At 38.1% G+C, this 19784-nt stretch overlaps 1 pseudogene across 1 annotated transcript; it reads left to right on the plus strand.

The window, feature by feature from the left end:
• Positions 1 to 280: 280 nt before the first annotated feature.
• Positions 281 to 18568, plus strand: LOC101012215 (annotated as a pseudogene). The gene is made up of 2 exons (XR_002517734.2): positions 281 to 301; positions 17722 to 18568. The product of XR_002517734.2 is annotated as a deoxynucleotidyltransferase terminal-interacting protein 2 pseudogene (transcript).
• Positions 18569 to 19784: the final 1216 nt, after the last annotated feature.

Raw genomic sequence — 19784 nt, forward strand, 5'->3', positions numbered from 1 at the left:
TCCCAACATCAAAAGCATGTCACAACATGCAAAAATCCTAAAGGAAAAGACTGACAAATTCAACAGTAACACTCAAGGCCCAGGCAGGAAACAGAAACCATACCAGCTATTTTAACAGAGAGGATTTAATATAAAGAATTGTTAACTAGGTACTCAGGGAATAAAAAGGCAGAAAAAGGATACTGAGATATCATAGGGAAAATGTATAAAGTAGCTACTACCCATAGGACTGGGGAACAAAGGGAAGGAGTGGGGATTATTAAAATTTAGAAGGTTGGAGATGCGGCTCATTGAACCAGAGGTGAGATCGCTGAAAGCATGGACAGGTGGGGTGCCCATTGGCTGGCATTTCTGAGGGAGTGCAATGAGGATGTTTCTGCAAGAGTTGGAAAAACCACAAACTGAAACCCACTGCCACTCTAGAACCAAGTTACTACTGTGTGAAGATTATTTGCTTAAGTGATGCTGACAGGAACAAAGAAAAGACAAAAAAGATCAAGCCCTGTATTCCTCCTTTATCCATCCAGTCTCCCTCTCCTGCCTCCCATTGGCAGGGCTTAGCAGGGAACCAGCTGGCAAAGCAGAAATGTGGTTTGCAGAGTCCCAGACCCACAGCACAAAGCAGAATACAGATGGGTGGATTTGAAGCTGAATGATGATAGCTTAATAATCAGTACATCAGCTCTATATGAATGTAAAACAACTAAATAAAGTAACAAAAGCATCAGAAAAAAATTACATAATACATGTGTAATTTGGGAGTTGGAAAGCTTAAAAAAAAGAGGAAACTAAGAAGACAATAAAGAAAAATATAGACATATTTCACAACTTAAAAAAATTAAAGATGGTATAGCAAAAGATATCATAAATATAGACAAAAGGCAAAAAGTAGCTTAGAGGAAATACTAGCAATACATATGAAAGATACATAATATATGTAATATATTAGGTGCTCTTACAAATTATCAAGAAAATGACAAAAACAATCTAGTAGAAAAAGGGCAAAAGTTATGAATAACAATTTACAAAAATCCGAAGGATCAATAAACATTGCAAGGCTGCTGCATCTCACTGTTTGTCAGGGAAACATAAATTAATATATTAGCAAAATATAACTTCTAATTATGAACACACAAAGTGTGGATTGGATATAACACCTACTTGTGGTAGGGATGCAGGAAAAAGTATGCTCTGTGTCACTGCTGAAAATGTGAAATAGTGAAGCCATTTAGGAAAGAAGTCTGAAAATACCTTTAAAAATATTTAAATCATATTATTTCAATCTGGTAATCCCACAGATAAATCCCCGAGAATTTATCCAACAGATATAAAAGCATCAGTCCAAAATATACACTTGTAAAATATTTAGTATAAAAATATTTGAGTAGCAAAACATTGTGAAGGAAATAAACATCAATTAGTAGGGGAATGGTTGAATAAACTGTGTGATTCATTGACTACAATGAAGCCATTGAAAGGACAGAGTTCCATCTATACCAAGTAAATTGAAGAGATTTTTCACAATGTATTTTCAAGTAAGAAAAACAATCTGCAGGGAAGTATATACAATTTAATCACATGATTATGAAATAAATGAAAATGTAAACATCAATATATGAATTAATTATTTGTATACTATTATATAAGCATAGAGAAAAGTGTGAAAAATAACAGGTCAGAAAGTTATTAGTGATCTGGAAGGATCAGAAGGAAAGAGGAACATGAAAATAGCATAAAGAGATGATTAAAAGTCTGGTTAACAGTCTGGGCACGGTGGCTCATGCCTGTAAACCCAAAACTTTGGGAGGCCAAGGTGGGTGGGTCACTTGAGGTCAGGAGTTTGAGACCAGCCTGGTCAACATGGTGAAACCTTGTCTCTATGAAAAATACAAAAATTAGCCAGGTGTGATGGTGCTCGCCTGTAATCCCAGCTACTTGGGAGGCTGAGGCGTGAGGATTGCTTGAACCCAGGAGGTGGAGGTTGCAATGAGCTGAGATTATGCCACTGCACTCCAGCCTGGGCAACAGAGTGAGACTCTGTCTCAACAAACAAACAAATAAATAAATAAATAAATAAATAAATAAATAAATAAATGGTTAACAAAATGTAAAAGAAAATAATATTTAACACCTTCATGTCAAGCATTGGTTGTTGTTTTTTAAATATTATATTATTAAACAGTTTGAGTCACAAGAATTTGAAAAAATAGTACAGCAAGTTCCCTTGTACTCTTCATCCAGCTTTTCCTAATATGTTACAAAACCATAGTTATGCAGGATTTTTTGCTCCTTAGTTCAGCTAAATCCGGTTTCTTGTCTCATGACTAGGAAAAATTAGGCATGCAAACATATTGAAGGGTGAGGAGGGTGGAATTTTTCAAGTGAAAAGAAAACTCTCAGCAAAAAGAGAAGGTCCCGCCAGCAGGCTCCCACCTCACAGACTGAATACCAGGCTGCCACACATGAGCTGAAGAGGACAGGCTGCTCCCCTGCATAAGGTGTGAACTCCTGGTGGCTCCACCCCATTTCCCCAGTGCATGTGGGCCTCCAGTCCATTGTGGGCATGCCCTGGCAAGACGTTGTGCAGGTTCCCTTATCTGCACAAAAATATGTGGTGTAAACACTTGTGAGGCAGGTGAGATATTCTCCAGAGACCCTTTTTTATCTGCCTAGGCATTTGTCAATATCAATAGTATATTGATATTGCCTCTATCAATAATATATTGTCAAACAAGAAAATTGCAGTTGGTATAATACTATTAACTTAGGTACCGATCTTATTTGGATTTCACCAGTTTTTTACAATGAGAATTTATTTTCATTTTTATTTATTTATTTATTTTTGAGATGGAGTCTCACTCTGTCTCGCACAGGCTAGAGTGCAGTGGTGCAGTCTCGGCTCACTGCAGCCTCTGCCTCCTGGATTCAAGCAATTCTCCTCTCTCAGCCTCCTGAATAGCTGGGACTACAGGCATGTGCCACCACACCCAAGTAATTTTGTATTTTTAGTAGAGACGGGGTTTCATCATGTTGATCAGGCTGGTCTTGAACTCCTGACCTTAGGTGATTCACCCACCTTGGCTTCCCAAAGTGCTTGGATTACAGGCATGAGCCACTGCACCCAGCCCAATAATTCATATTTAAATCCATATTTTATCATTTCCCAGAACTTGAGACAATAGTAAACCCATAAGTCCCATTAAAAGTTCTGTAGAAGACTCATCTTAAGTAGTAAACTTCCCAGTTTTCGCTTCTGAAAAGCTAAAAAGCAAATAGACCACTTAAGTAAGGAAGCACATCCTTTTACAGCTCTTTTTGTAAAAGTCATGTAATCATCAGAGGTTAAATTGCTACCTTCCAGATCTTACACAGACTTTATTAGGATTTAGATAGGCATCCTTGAACCCACAACAAAAGTAAGAAGCTGCAAACTACCAGACTGATATTCGTATCAGAAGGATGATACTCAAAAGGTTTAACAGCTAGTGTGGCCCAGCAACAATGAGCATTGAGGCCAGCTTTAAGCTAGCAAAATAGCTGTCCTCGTGCCTCCCAGTTGAATTTCAGTCCTGAGGAAAGTAAGTCACAGGGACATACATATTCATTAATTTGTAAAGTTAGATTCTGATCCAGATCTCAAAACTCCTAAATTTTCCGGCAAAGAAATAGGATAACTGATATGGTTTAGCTCTGTGTCCCCACCCAAATGTCAGCTTGAATTGTAATCCCCATGTGTTGAGGGAGGGAAGTGATTGGATCGTGGGGGGGTGTTTTCCCCCTTGCTGTTTTTATGATAGTGAGTGAGTTCTCATGAGATCTGGTGATTTTATAAGTGTTTGACAGTTCCTCCTTCACACACTAACACTCTCCCCTGCCACCTTGTGAAGAAGGTGTCTGCTTCCCCTTCCACCACAATTGTAAGTTTCTTGAGTCCTCCCCAGCCACATGAAACTGTGAGTCTGTTGAACCTCCTTTGTTTACAAATTACCGAGTGTCAAGTGGTATCTTTATAGCAGTGTGAAAATGAACTAATACAATAACCTTCCTTATTATAGTCAACTAAAGAAAACTTTTCAATTACAAAGTGACAATTGCGAGCCTGAAGCATTATTTCTAAAATGCTGTTCCTCAGAGCAGTATTTTGCTATTAGCATATTACAGTTCTAGTCTGAAATTTACATTTTAAAAACATTACTTCAAAATTTTTAGAAAAATAAGTCACACACACACACACTCTATAATTACCATTAGTTCCTGAAAACAATAGATGAATAAACATGAGACCTACCAAGTAGCTCAATAGTTCTTTATGGTTTTGAAATTCTACAGATTAATTTTTTATTTTCTCATATGTGAGCCATTGCTTTGTGTTATTTCTCTGTACTCTATAACATAAAATACCAAGCCTTACATTTTCTCACTGTGTAGTAGATACATTCCTAATTCACTTGTTACCATTTACAGTTAACATAAAAACATGGAACATAAACACATTAAATATGTGAGAATGGTAAGGATTTAGGGAAACAGGAACTCTCACTGGTAGAGGGTGTCAACTCGCACTTTTCAGGAAGAAACATTTTAATATTTAATAAGAAGCTACAAAACTGTTTATCCCTTGGACTTCCACTGCTAGGATTCTGTTCTAATTGAATAACCAGATATCTAAAAAAGATTTATGTATAAGAAATATATAGGAATGTTTATCCCATCAATGTTTACAGAGTGAAAAATCAGAAACATTATACATTTTCAGCAGTTAGGGAATGGGTGCATAAAATATGGTACATACTTTTTTTTTTTTTTTTTTTTTTTGAGGCAGAGTCTCGCTCTGTCGCCCAGGCTGGAGTGCAGTGGCCGGATCTCAGCTCACTGCAAGCCCCACCTCGGAGTTTTACACCATTCTCCTGCCTCCCAGCCTCCCAAGTAGCTGGGACTACACAGGCATCCGCCACCTCGCCCAGCTAGTTTTTGTATTTTTAGTAGAGACGGGGTTTCACCGTGTTAGCCAGGATGATCTCGATCTCCTGACCTCGTGATCCCCCAGTCTCGGCCTCCCAAAGTGCTGGGATTACAGGCTTGAGCCACCGCGCCCGGCCAAAATATGGTACATGCTTAAGAAAGAAAACACTACAACTTTTTCTTTTTTTGAGACCGGCTCACTCTGTTCTCCAGGGTGGAGTACAAGTAGTATGATCATGGCTCACTGCAACCTTGACCTCTCAGGCTCAAGTGATCCTCCTACTTCAGCCTCCCAAGTAGTTGGTACTTTACAGGTATGTGCCACCATACTCCACTAATTTTATATTTTATTTTTCATAGAGACAGGTCTCACTCTATTGCCCAGCCTGGTCTTGAACTTTTGGACTCAAGCAATCCTCCCACCTGGGCCTTCCAGAGGCATGCAATTACAGGTGTGAGTCACTGTGCCTGGCCTACAACTGTTAAAAACAGTGTTTTTAAAGAATATTTGAGGATATGGTGAAATCTTCAGTGGAAAAAGTTAATAAGGGCAATTTTCTAATTTTCTTTTTGTAGAAATATTCCAGCTAATACATGAAGAGGGAATGATAGAATTAAAATATCACCACTTTGCAACCCTTAGTAAACCAAACGGGTCTGGGCAATGACCATCAATAGCTTCTTAAATCACAAAGAGGCAAGCAGACATTATGAACCTTCTTATTAAAGTACACAATATACTTTTTAAAAAGCCTTGCCCCCCCCACCAAAAAATAAAAATCAAAACTGAACCTAATCAAACTGAGATCTAACTACAATTTATGGAAATTAAGGGCAGGAGAGCATATTAAACTACACTGTGGCAAAGCAGTCAGTAAAATCTGGATGTAGGAAACTCAACAAGACAACCTGATTTCTGTTAAAAAGTCATTTTTAAGGAATAAAAAGAGATTGAGTAGGAAGCAACAGATGAAGAGAATCTTAAGTGATTGATATATCAATGAATTATTAATATAGTGTATGAACTTTCTAAGAATTCTGATTCAAACAAAGAAATTGTAAATATATGTATTTATACAGAAAAAATTATTCATGACACTTTTTTTTTTAAGACAGAGTCTTGCTCTGTCACCCAGGCTGGAGTGCAGTGGTGCAATCTCGGCTCACTGCAACCTCCACCCCCTGGGTTCAAGCGATTCTCCTGCCTCAGCCTCCGGAGTAACTGGGACTACAGGCACGTGCCATCAACCCCAACTAATTTTTTGTATTTTTAGTAGAGACAGGATTTCACCATGTTAGCCAGGATGGTCTCGATCTCCTGACCTCGTGATCCGCTGGCCTTGGCCTCCCAAAGTGCTGGGATTACAAGCGTAAGCCACCATGTCCAGCCCATGACACTTATTAAAGATGATAAGGCAAACTTTATTCAAGGATGACCATGGCGATAGGTATAGGGTCCACTGCGGCAAGGTCTTGCATTGGAGGAGAGAGATTACACTTGACTCTGACTGCAGCAAGGACAAGTGGGGATTTATAACCAAAGATCAGGGTGGGGTCAGTGATGGAAAATTACTAAGAAAAAACAGCAAGGATAAGAAGTTTCTGGCTAAACAGACTTTACAGGATTTTTGCTGAAGGCTGTCCACGGTGATATCAAGAGTGGTCACATACCAAGGGTGAGGAATTTTTGATGAACTGACTTTGTAGGATTCTTGCTCCAACTGGCTTCTACACGGAGGGAGAGGGAAGCCCAAGTTTAGGCTTGGGAAGGCCAGAAAGGACTCAGGAGGCTGACTGAAGTTTTAGTCAAAGAGAGAGTCTTTGTCTATATGTAAACCTGGGAAATGTGAACACTGGATATTTGATAATATTAAGAGATCATGGATAATGATAAAGGTAATTATTTTTTAAAAAGAGCTCCTATCTGTTAGAGATACATACTGAAATATTTCTGGATGAAATAATAATATGAAGTGATGGTTTGAAATGTGCTTCAAATATCCCTGAGGGGAAGGGAACTAGGAGGGGTTTTTAATCATTTCAGGCTGCTATGACAAAGTTCCATAGACTGGGTGACTCAAACAACAAACATTTAGTTTCTCACAGCTCTGGAGGATGGGAAGTGAAAGCTCAAGTTGCCAGAAGATTTCGTGTCTTGTGAGGGTCTTCTTCCAGTTTACGGACAGCCTCCTTCTTACTGTATCCTCACATGGCACACACACACACGTACACGCACACACACACACACACACACACACAGAGAGAGAGAGAGAGAGAAACGCTAGTCTCCTCCTCTTCTTATAAGGACATTGATCCCATCATGAAGGCCTCACCATCAAGACCTCAGCTAAACCCAATCACCTCCCAAAGGCCCCACCTCCTAATACTGTCACATTGGGAGTTAGAGCTTCCACATATGAATCTGGGGGAGACACAAACATTCAGTCCTTAACAGTGGAATGGAGATAAAACACGTTTGTCCACAAGCTAGTAATTGCCAAAGCTGGAGGATAGGAATATGAGGGTTCATCCTCTATTTTGTGTGTGGAATTTTCCATAATATAATTTTTTTTAATTCAAGTAGACTCACAAGAGACTAAGGACATTTCCGGGGCCATATAGATATAGATATAGATATACTTTTTTTTTTTTGAGACAGAGTGTGGTGACGTGATCTCGGGTCACAGCAACCTCTGCCTCCCAGGTTCAAGCGATTCTCCCACCTCAGCCTCCTGAGCAGCTAGGATTACAGACACTCGCCATCATGCCCGGCTTATTTTTTTGTATTTTTAGTAGAGACGGGGTTTCACCATGTTGGCCAAGCTGGTCTTGAACTCCTGACCTCACGTGATCCGCCTGGGCCATATTTTTTATGCCTTGTAATGAATAAACAAATAACCATATGTAATTCTTGTGCTATTGTAAATACCAATATCAACAAATTCCTATATCAAGGGAATTTGTTGATATTGGTATTTACAATAGCACAAGAATTACAATTATTTAGAATCATTTACAATATGACTTATAAACTGAAGTTCCTTTTCAGGTTATAAGTCCTAAATTTGGATTTGGAAAATATAGCAATCATGCCCTTGGTCCAGAGAAAATACTCATCTATGCATCTAAGTCTTTGCTGCCAAGGCCTATGAGACTTAGGATATAGGGCAAATCTTTCCTAAATCAGTGGCACTGACCCCAGAGGTGTCACATCTAGAGCCTTAAGCAAGGTCTTCATCCAGAGATTAGATATGGTCATGTCAAGGAGGAAATATAAGTTCTCCTGAACATCGTAAGTTTGTAATTGGACAGATTATCAAGAGAAAACAAGCAAGTTTTTTAACACCTGCAGTGCACATAACGCAGGGGAAATATCATCAGAAGGTGACTCAAAGCAGTGGCTTAGAATTCTGGCATATATGTAAGTTTTAACAACAACAACAACAACAAAAATAAATAAATAAATAAATTCAAGAGAAGAGGCAAGACAAAGGAAATCGGTTTAGGCTTCCAAAGGCAGGAAACTATGGGAAGGTAAATATATGGGGAAATTAATGGTAGGTAATGGGTCGTTATTAAGTTTGTTTGAAGATTCCTCTGGTGCTTTCTCTAAGCTGGTAAGAGTTATTTCCAGTGAAGGAGAATGTATATCCTGTTTTTTAGGTGGAAAAGCCAGGAAGATAGAAAGAGCTCTTCCTCTGTTTGCTTAATTGCCTTTAGCTCAAAAATATTGGTGTCAAAGAGGCATGTTTTGGGGCCAATATTCTGGTTTCTTTCCATTTTTATTTAGTTCTAGTCCATCTTTGAGACAGAGTCTCGCTCTGTCGCCCAGGCTGGAGTGCAGTGACACAATCTCGGCTCACTGCAATCTCTGCCTCCCAGGTTCAAGCGATTCTCCTACCTCAGCCTCTCGAGTAGCTTAGAATTCTGGCATATATACATAAGTTTTAACAACAACAACAACAAACCAAAAAAATAAAAACGAATAAATTCAAGAGAAGTGACAAGAATTTTTCTTCTAAGTAACTTAAGTCCAAGAAGAGAAATGCAGGGACATTCTGGATTTGTTTAGAGTCACCTGGATAAACTTATTTATTCTTTCCTCAATGTACATTTATTAAACCCCTACTTTTCAATAACATTTAATAATTTAATGCCAAGTTTCTGTGTTAGGTCTTAATGACACAGCCCTCGACCACTAATTGTCTACTGAGAGAGATAAAAAGTAAAAAGGCAAATCCTGACTACATTGGTTTTTTTTTTTTTTTTTTTCTTTTTGAAGACAGGGTCTCACTCTGTCACCCAGAGTGAAATGCAGTGGCATGATCATGGCTCACTGCAGCCTCAACCTCCTGGCCTCAAGCAATCCTCCCACCTCCACCTCTCAAAGTGCAGGACAAGGTCAATTTTATGTGAAGCAGGAAACTGGTTTATGGTAATCCCTTTTCTACTCATTGCCAGGTTACCTAATTGCTTTAAAAGACAACTAACTCCTCTCCTTGAGGTGTTTATCAAGAAATAGTGAACAGATTTGTGAGAAAATATATATATATACACACACACACACACACACACATATACAGTCAATTAGGAAATTGGTTACAAATTCCTACTCTGAGGATCACCAGATATTTTTTAGTAGAACAATTCCTAGAGTGATGGAACGGGAGTCAACAGTGAAGAGTAGTTAGCCTACAAGTAGAAGTCAATCCTGAAACCAACTATCTGGAAAGTAGATTTGGGGGTCATAAAATTAGCTCAAATGATAAGAGATTAGATTTGCTTAGATTTTTTTACAATTGGTGTGGGTATCAATAGATTCAGAAAACGCATTGCTATTGTCTGAATATTTGTGTCCCCCCAAAATTCCTGTAATTGAAACCTAATCTCCAATGCAATTGTATTAAGAGATGGGGCCTTTGGGAGGTGATTAGGTCATAAGGTTGGAGTCTCATCAACAAGACTAGTGCTCTTATGAAAGAAGTTAGAGGGAGCCATTTTCTCCTCCTACCATGTGAGGACACATAGAAGTTACCATCTATAAAGCAGATAGAGCTCTCATCAGACACTGAATCTGCTGGCATCTTGATCCTGGACTGCCCAACCTCCAGAACTGTGAGTAATAAATTTCTGTTGTTTATAAGTTATCTAAAGTATTTTGTTATAGCAGTGGGAATGGACTAAGATATGCCTAGAAGGCAAGAGCATTATGAGACTCTTTCCCTTATTATGAGGATCTTACTACCTTCCATAAGGAAATTTAATCATTTGTCTTGGGGTGGTGGGGATGGAAAGTAATGTTTTACATTTTTGCTTCTATGTGCATAAAATATCTCTGAATGGATCCACATGAGCCTTGAAACATTGCTTTCAGGAAGGGGGATTAGGTGGCTGGGAGAAAGGGGTAGAAAGGAGATTTTCCCTTATGAATACTTTGTACCTTTAAAAGTTTGAACCATATGAATGTATTACCTTGTAAAATTAACTGGTTAGGTGCCGTGGCTCACGCCTGTAATCTAGCACCTTGGGAGGCTGAGGCAGGTTGATTACCTGAGGTCAGGAGTTCGAGACCAGCCTGGCCAACATGGTGAAACCCTATCTCTACTAAAAATACAAAAATTAGCCAGGCGTGGTGGTGGGCGCCAGTAATGCCAGCTACTCGGGAGGCTGAGGCAGGAGAATCGCTTGAACCCGGGAGGCAGAGGTTGCAGTGAGCCAAGATCGCACCATTGCACTCCAGCCTGGGCAACAAGAGCAAAACTCTGTCTCAAAAAATAGTAATAACAATTAATTAATTAAGACTAAAATGGGGATAATATGCCTAAAAAGAGATGGTAAGGAGATTAGCACCACAAAAATAATTTGCCCTAATAAAAAATGAAAACTAAGGCAAATCACTTTGTTAAGAATCCAAAGAGCCATTATAAGTGAATATAACACGTTCCAGATTTTATTTTTTATTTTTTATTTTTTTATTATTATTATACTTTAAGTTCTAGGGTACATGTGCATAATGTGCAGGTTTGTTACATATGTATACTTGTGCCATGTTGGTGTACTGCACCCATCAACTCGTCAGCACCCATCAACTCGTCATTTACATCAGGTATAACTCCCAATGCAATCCCTCCCCCCTGCCCCCTCCCCACAGATTTTATTCTGCTACAAAGAACTTTACGGGTAAAATTGGTGAGTTCTGAATACAGTCTATAGGTTAGATGATAGTATTTTAATGTTAATTTTCTGATTTTAATAATTGTACTGTGGTTATATAAAAGTCTGTTTTTAATAAATATACACCAAAATATTTAGAGGTAAAGGAGTTTCATGCATGTAACTTACTCAAAAAGTAAGTTTGTGGGGGAATATCTAGAGAGACAGAGAAAAATAATAACAAAAGCAAGCATGGTAAAATGTTAACATTTGCTAACAAGGAGGAGAAGAACCTACATCAGTGGTAGCAGTAAAAATATATATCATTATGATTATTTTTAAAAGCAGGCAATTTCCTATAATTAAATGCATTGCTACCAAGTGACCTAGCAATTATACTTCTAGGTATTTACCCAAGATAAATGAAAGCATATATACAGTGTTCTCAGTGCTAATGACTCTCACCTTTTGGTGTACATAATAATCACCTGGAGTTATGTTAAAAATGTAAACTTGGATGGACATGGTGGCTCACACTTATAATCTTAGCACTTTGAGAGGCTGAGGCAGGAGGATTGCTTGAGTCCGGAATGCCAAGGCAGCAGTGAGCCATGATAGCACCACTGAACTCCAGCCTGGGCAATGGAGCAAGACCTTGTCTTCAGAGAGAAAAAAAAAAAAAAAAGCAAACTCTGGTTCAGCAGGTTTGAATGAAGTCCCCCAAATACTCATTTTTAACAACAACTTCAGGTGGTTCTGATGCAATTAGCTCATAGACCAGATTTTGGAAAGATTGTTTTATGATGTAGATATTTCTCCTCCACCCTCCTATAATTTCACACCATCTACCACATTGCTTTAGGACCCAAACTAGGGTAATTGATGTTATCTGTTCCTCCGACATTTCCCAATGTGTGTATAATAATGTCTAAAGATCTTTAAGATAATTCAGCATAACAAAAATAAAAATTTACAAGTGGACCTAATTAAAGAGCACAACAAAAGAAACTATCAACAGAGTAAACAGACAATCTATAGAATAGGAGAAAATATTACCAAGTTATGCATTTGACAAAGATCTAATATCCAGAATCTAGAGGGAATTTAAATAATTCAGCCAGGCACCGTATCTCATGCCTGTTATCTCAGCACTTTGTGAGGCTGAGGTGGGTGGATCATTGAGCCCAGGAATCTGAGACCTTCCTGGGCAACATGGTGAAATCTCACCTCTACCAAAAAAAAAAAAAAAAATTCAAAAATTAGCTGAGGGCCAGGCACGGTGGCTCAAGCTTGTAATCCCAGCACTTGGGGAGGTCGAGGCAGGCGGATCACCTGAGGGCAGGAGTTCAAAACCAGCCTGACCAACATGGTGAAACCCTGTCTCTACTAAAAACACAAAAAATTAGCTGGGCATGGTGGTGCACACCTATAGTCCCAGCTACTTGGGAGGTTAAGGTGGGACAATCACTTGAACCCGGGAGGTGGAGGTTGCCAGGAATTCAAGACCAGCTTGGGCAGCATAGCAAGACCCCATCTTTGCAAAAAAAAAAAAAAAATTAGCTGAGCATAGTGGTATACGCCTGTAGTCCTAGCTCCTTGGGAGGTGGAGGCAGGAGTATCACTTGATCCCAGGAGTTTGAGGCTACAGTGAGCTATGACTGTACCACTGCACTCCAGCCTAAGTGAAAGACTCAGACTCTGTCTCTAAAAAATAATGAACAAACAAATACATCAATGAATAAATTCAATTTACCTTCAGTCTTAAAATCCTAAAGTCTTAAAATCCTGTCTTCAGCCTTACAGTCCTTTCTTTTTAACTGTCATATCCCTACTTGAAACCAGTATATGTTGTTTTTGTACTTTAAAAAAAAAAGGAACCTTATTTCCCTTATTTACAATTTGTAATTGGTCCCTCCATCACCACCACCGCTTACACACATGTAAATTCAACCTCACAATGTGATCATCTCCATTAATTATACAACTGTACAAAACCAGAATTAGGAATAAAAACATTTCCTTTTGAATACTCAGACAAAATATCGATTATGTTGTGAGATAGAAGATTTTCTCAGAACCGCCAAGGTTTTATATAAAGATCATATTTCTAATTTATGAACCTTAATAGCTTTTTTATTTTACTATCACCAAAGCTAAATTTTATATTTTGATTCTATTTTTAGTGTGGACCTCAGAGAACAGAAAGCCCAAATGCTCTCATTTGTCATCACTGTATGTAGGAAAGGACAAATAAAAACTTCTAGCAAAATATATTTTTAAGTTTAGTAAATATATAATATATATACTATATGTATTATATTTACTACATATACCTATATTGTATATATTTACTAAACTTAAAAAATATATAACTATGTATTATATATTTATATACTATATATAGTATACATATATTTACTATGTATTTAGTATATATATGCACTAAATATATATAGCAAATATATAGTATATATACACTATGTACTACATATAAATATATATATTTACTGAAGTTTTTTTTTTTTTTTTGAGATGGAGTTTTTTGCTCTTGTTGCCTAGGCTGGAGTGCAGTGGCATGATCTTCGCTCACCACAACCTCTGCCTCTTGAGTTCAATCTATTCTCCTGCCTCAGCCTCCCGAGTAGCTGGGATTACAGGCATATGCCACCACACCTGGCTAATTTTGTATTTTTAGTAGAGGCGGGGTTTCTCCATGTCGGTCAAGCTGGTCTGAAACTCCCGAACTCACGTGATCTGCCCACCCCAGCTTCCCAAAGTGCTGGGATTACAGGCGTGAGCCACCGTGCCCAGCCTATATTTACTAAACTTAAAAATATATAACATATGCTATATATAATATATAATATGTAATATGTATATTATATACATATATAGCATAACATATTTATATACCATATATTAGTACATTATATATAATATATAATATTAATAGATGTTATATATTAATATTATGTATTATTATTATTAATATAATATATATAAATTAATATGTATAATTTATATATAATATATAATTATATTAATATTATATAATATCATATATTATATATTATATTATATATAATGCGCTAAATATATGGTATATAAATATATTATGCTATATATAGTATAAATAGTACATATATATTTCATATATAAATATATTTATACTATATAGTGTAATATATATTTTACTATAAGTATATAGTAAATATACAATTTAGTATATATTTACCATATATATACATGTAAACATAAATACTTATACACACATTCACACACTCACAAGTACATTTATATCAGTTGTGATCTAAAGCCAGAAAAAGAATTTCAAACAGGGAATTTCAAAAATTCCCTGGCCCACCAAACTATCCTTGAAAAACCCTAGCTTCTGAATTTTGGGGGAGACTGATTGGAGTGATAATAAACTCTGGTCCCCATTCAACCAGCTCTGTGTCAATTAAACTTTTTCTCTATTGCAATTCCCCTGGCTTGATAAATCAGCTATTTCCGGGCAGTGGGCAAAATGAACCCATGAGGTGGTTACAGATTAATGGGTTAATAGATTAACAGGCTTTATAGGAAGAAGAAGAGAGACCTGGGCTAGCATGTTAACACACTCAGCCCCCTCCCCATATAATACCTTGCCTTGCCTCAGGACTCTTCAGAGAGTCTCCACCAGTAAGAAGGCTTTCACCAGATGTTTCCCTTCCTGCTTGGACTTCCCAGCCTCCAGACCTGTAAGAAATACACTTCATTTCTTATAGATTACCCACTTTCAGGTATTTTGTTATAAGCAACAGAAAATGGACTAAGGCAAGCAGTAAACCAGATGTTTGAAGTTTAGAGAAGACATAAGAGTACTGTTATCCTACTCTATGCAACAGATGTTCTTCAGTTATCCTTTCTCCTTTGGAATCATCCATGACTCAGGATGGAAATACACACCTAAGCATCCAAAGCTCTGAAAAATAACCAGGAAATTTAGGAAGAGCAAAGGGCACAAGTGCCAAATTAATAAAATTATCTATTTAGGGCAATTATTTTCATTTATACAGTAGCGTGAAGTAACTAGATTATATAAAATAGATAAATAATACAGTTAAAATACATACTCTCTATAAGTAAAAGCTTTACCTGAAGAGGTAGTATGTAATGAATGAAAGTGTCTCAGAGGCTTTTGAACCAGAGCAACTCCACCTTAATTAGGAGCTGGGTAAAATGAGGTTGAAACCTACTGGGCTCCATTCCCAGATGGTTAAGGCATTCTAAGTCACAGGATGAGATAGGAGGTCAGCACAAAATACAGGTCATAAAGACCTTGCTGATAAAACCGTTGCAGTAAAGAAGTCAGCCCAAACCCACCAAAACCAAGATGGCGACAAGACTGACCTCTGGTCATCCTCACTGCTACACTCCCACCAGCACTGTGACAGTTTACAAATGCCATGGCAATGTCAGGAAGTTACCCTATATGGTCTAAAAAGGGGAGGCATGAATAATCAACCCCTAGTTTAGCATAGCATCAAGAAAAAAACTGTTAAAATGGGCGATCAGCAGCTCTCGGGGCTGCTCTGTTTATGGAGTAGCCATTCTTTTATTCCTTTACTTTCTTAATAAACTTGCTTTCACTTTACTGTATGTACTCACCCTGAATTCTTTCTTGCGTGAAATCCAAGTACCCTCTGGTGAGGTCTGGATTGGTACCGCTTTCCCGTAACAAAAGCAGTACTAATGGAAGGCTACCAGATAAAATTCCCTGAATCACAGTTTGAAAGTTGTGTGATCTTGGGCAAATTATTTCATATTTCTGTACTTTCGTTTTCTCATTTATAAAATTTGGGTGATACTAATGCCTATTTTATTGGGTCCTGGTGAGGATGACAGGGGAGAGAAAAAGAGAGAGAATTATTAGGCACAGCCTCTGTCATGTAATGTGACACCAAATGGTAGCAAGGAGGAAGAGTAACAGGAACTCTGATAATCTTATATTTTGCTTACATTTTATAGTTAGGACTATAAAATGGTATGTACACTTTTGACAGCTGTTCTTCAGTTTCTAATCAACTGGATCCAGCAATCCACTTCTAGGCATTTACCCAAGATAAATAAAAAATTAAATTTACAAGTTCTGTTCAGAAGTATTCATAGCATCTTTGTTCATAACCAGAAACAACCCAAATGTTCATCAACAGGAAAACTAATCAACAAATTGTGGTATGTTCACACAATGGAATACTACTCAGCAATATGAAAGAATGAACAACTGAAACACACAACAATGTGGAAAAATATCACAGACATGATTTTGATCAAAAGAAGTGAGATACTAAAGAATACATACTGTATGTTTCCATTTATATGAATTTAAAGAATGTGCAAAACTAATTTTTTTTTCTTCTTTTTTTTTGAGATGGAATCTCATACTGTCACCCGGGCTGGAGTGCAGTGGCGCAGTCTCGGCTCACTACTATCCCTGCCCCTGGGTTCAAGCGATTCTCCTGCCTCAGCCTCCCAAGTAGCTGGGACTACAGGCATGCATCACCACACCTGGCTAATTTTTTGTATTTATAATAGAGACAGGGTTTCGCTGTGTTGGCCAGGCTGGTCTCAAACTCCTGACCTCAGGTGATCCACCCACCTCGGCCTCCCAAAGTGGTGAGATTACAGGCATGAGCCACCATGCCCGGCCCATCTCATTTACGGTTAAATTTACTTATTTGGTGTTTATTGATCATTTAGTTTATGCCAACAATTTTTACATATGCTTTGCTACATGCACTTTCATATATTCTTATAATGATTCTATGATTTAGGCATTATTATTATACAGCAATATATGATACATGGCTAAGAGAGTTTCAGTATCTTAACCAAGACCACACAACTAGTAAGTGATGTTGCTGGGTTTGGGGTCTTTTCACTTGCAATGCTATCTTGTCCTTACTGCAGACTGAGTTTGCAAATCAATCTCATAACTAGAACAAATAATGTTAATTGGAGTTTATTATTATTATGTACTTAAGCAAACTTTTTAACATAATTTCAGATTTGTGACCTACACAACTGTGAGAGAATAAATGAGTATTGCTTTAAGCCACTATGTTTGTGGTATCTTGTTACACCAGCAATAGGAAAATAATACAGGTATCTTGCTCTTTTCCAAACTAGGCACCAGCCACTGCCAAAGCATTTTCCATGAAGGATGCTATGGGCACCCCCAAATATGTAATACTATACGATGCCCACATTAGATGTTAAATATGCTTTTCAAAAATAAAAGTAATGTTTTACTGAAGGATAGATAGGTGACTAGGAGTAGAAAGCCATTTAAGCAACTGAAGCTACAGGAAGTTTGTTTTGAGGATAAAGAGGGAAATCTCATGGACCACCAAGCACAGATAATGAACTTAGCCACTTCATTTACAGAAAAGGTTTCACACACAGCTTCAAGCAGGAACCAAATGAGAATAAATATAAAAATAGATAATACCAACAAACTAGTTAAAATTAAATGCTCCATTTCCCCACACACACACTGCACATTCATGGGTTATTTGGTAACATCTTCTAAACATCTGGTTATGTAAAAGCTATGCCATTTAGGATTTTAAATGTAAAACTTTTTACTTGGAAGAGGAAGACAAGGTGAGTGAGGTTGCCATTGAGGAAGAAAAAGAGGAAGAGGATGAAAAAAGTGAAGAAGATTCATCAGACCACGACGAAAATGAAGATGAGTTTAGTGATGAAGAAGACTTACTAAATAGCACAAAGGCTAAACTCCTAAAGTTGACAAGCAGCAGCATAGACCCTGGTCTGAGTATCAAGCAGTTGGGTGGTTTGTATATTCATTTCAATGCAGATAAACTACAGTCTAACAAGAAAACCCTAACACAGATCAAGGAGAAAAAGAAAAATGAGCTTCTGCAGAAAGCCGTCATTACACCTGATTTTGAAAAACACTACTGTGTTCCATCATATAGTGAATCAAAGTATCAACTTCAGAAAAAACGTAGAAAAGAAGGACAAAAAACAGCAGGGGATGGCTGGTTTGGTATCAAAGCTCCAGAAATGACAAATGAACTGAAAAATGATCTCAAAGCACTGAAGATGAGAGCCAGCATGGACCCGAAAAGGTTTTACAAGAAAAATGATAGAGATGGCTTCCCCAAGTACTTCCAAATTGGAACCATTGTTGACAATCCAGCTGATTTCTACCATTCACGAATTCCCAAGAAGCAGAGGAAAAGAACTATTACGGAAGAACTGCTGGATGATTCTGAGTTCAGAAGATACAACCGCAGGAAGTACTCAGAGATCATGGCTGAAAAAGCAGCAAATGCAGCAGGAAAAAAGTTCCGAAAGAAGAAGAAATTTCGCAATTAACATTTACCAAGCAAACTGCAACATTTTACATCACCCCTTTATTTACTTATTAAAGACGTTTTGAAAAGAAAAAACATGAAAAAAGAAAAAAGAAATATCTAGAGCGGCCACACTTGGGGGAAACAGGGAGAAGGGGTACAGAGAAGTACTTTTTGTTTTTGTTTTTGTTTTTGTTTTTTGAGGAAAGTGTCACTGTTTCCTGGCTGGAGAGCAGTGGCGTGATCTCGGTTCACAGCAGCCTCTGCCTCCCGGGTTCAAGTGATTCCGCTACCTCAGCCTCCCGAGTAGCTGGGATTACAGGTGGGTGCCACCACACACAGCTAATTTTTAATTTTTAGTAGAGATGGGGTTTCACCATGTTGGCCAGGCTGGTCTCAAACTCCAACCTCAGGTGATCCACCTGCCTCTGCCTCCCAAATTGCTGGGATTACAGGCGTGAGCCACCATGCCCGGTGCAGAGTAGTACTTTGAATGAAAGGAAAATTCACAGGTCTTTATGATGGCATGGGTATAGGGGTGAGAGACAGTGAGGAATTACATATGATTCCCAGAATTCTAGCTCCTCTATAAGCTTCAAGAGGACAAATGCAGAATCTTTCTTTCTGTTTCCATTGTATCTACAGTGTTCAGCACACAGTAGATGCTCCAGAAAACTGTTAGTTATTCAGTTATAGAAACCACTGAATTTTGTTCTTTTTTAACAGGGAAATGACATGGTCAGATTGGGGAATCAGGTAGCTAGCCTGTCAGCAGCGTGGAGGATGAACAAGGCCCAGAGAGTATGGCAGATACTGAGAGCTGTCTATCAAAATCCAGCCTCCTTTCCTTCCTGAGCATATAGCTAACTGACATTTCCCAGCATCCTCTTAAGTTAGGTGTGGCCACGTGAGCATGTTCTAGCCAACGGAATGTGAGATGGAAGTGATGGAAGTGATGTACACCACTTCCACACCAGCACCTTAAGACCAGGCTGACCCTTTTCCTGCTTTCCCTTTCCACCAACTGAATTCTGGCCATGGTGACCCTCCCTCAATCATGCAAATGAGACGAATGTCCTTGCAAATGGCAAAGGCCCAGGATGGAAGGAGTTTGCATCTGTGAATCACTACATGGAGAAAAGCCACCTGCTGACCTAGAAACTTACTCTGGAATGAGATGAGAAATTAATTTATTGTTCTTTAAGATGCTGAATTTTGGAGGTTTATTTTTTTCTATCAACATAGCCACCCTTATTAATATGGGGTGGGAGTCAGAGAGTGACACTAGAAATGGGACTATTTTAA

This window comes from Papio anubis, chromosome 13 (assembly GCF_008728515.1).
Source record: "Papio anubis isolate 15944 chromosome 13, Panubis1.0, whole genome shotgun sequence".
NCBI classification, from domain to species: Eukaryota; Metazoa; Chordata; class Mammalia; order Primates; family Cercopithecidae; genus Papio; species Papio anubis.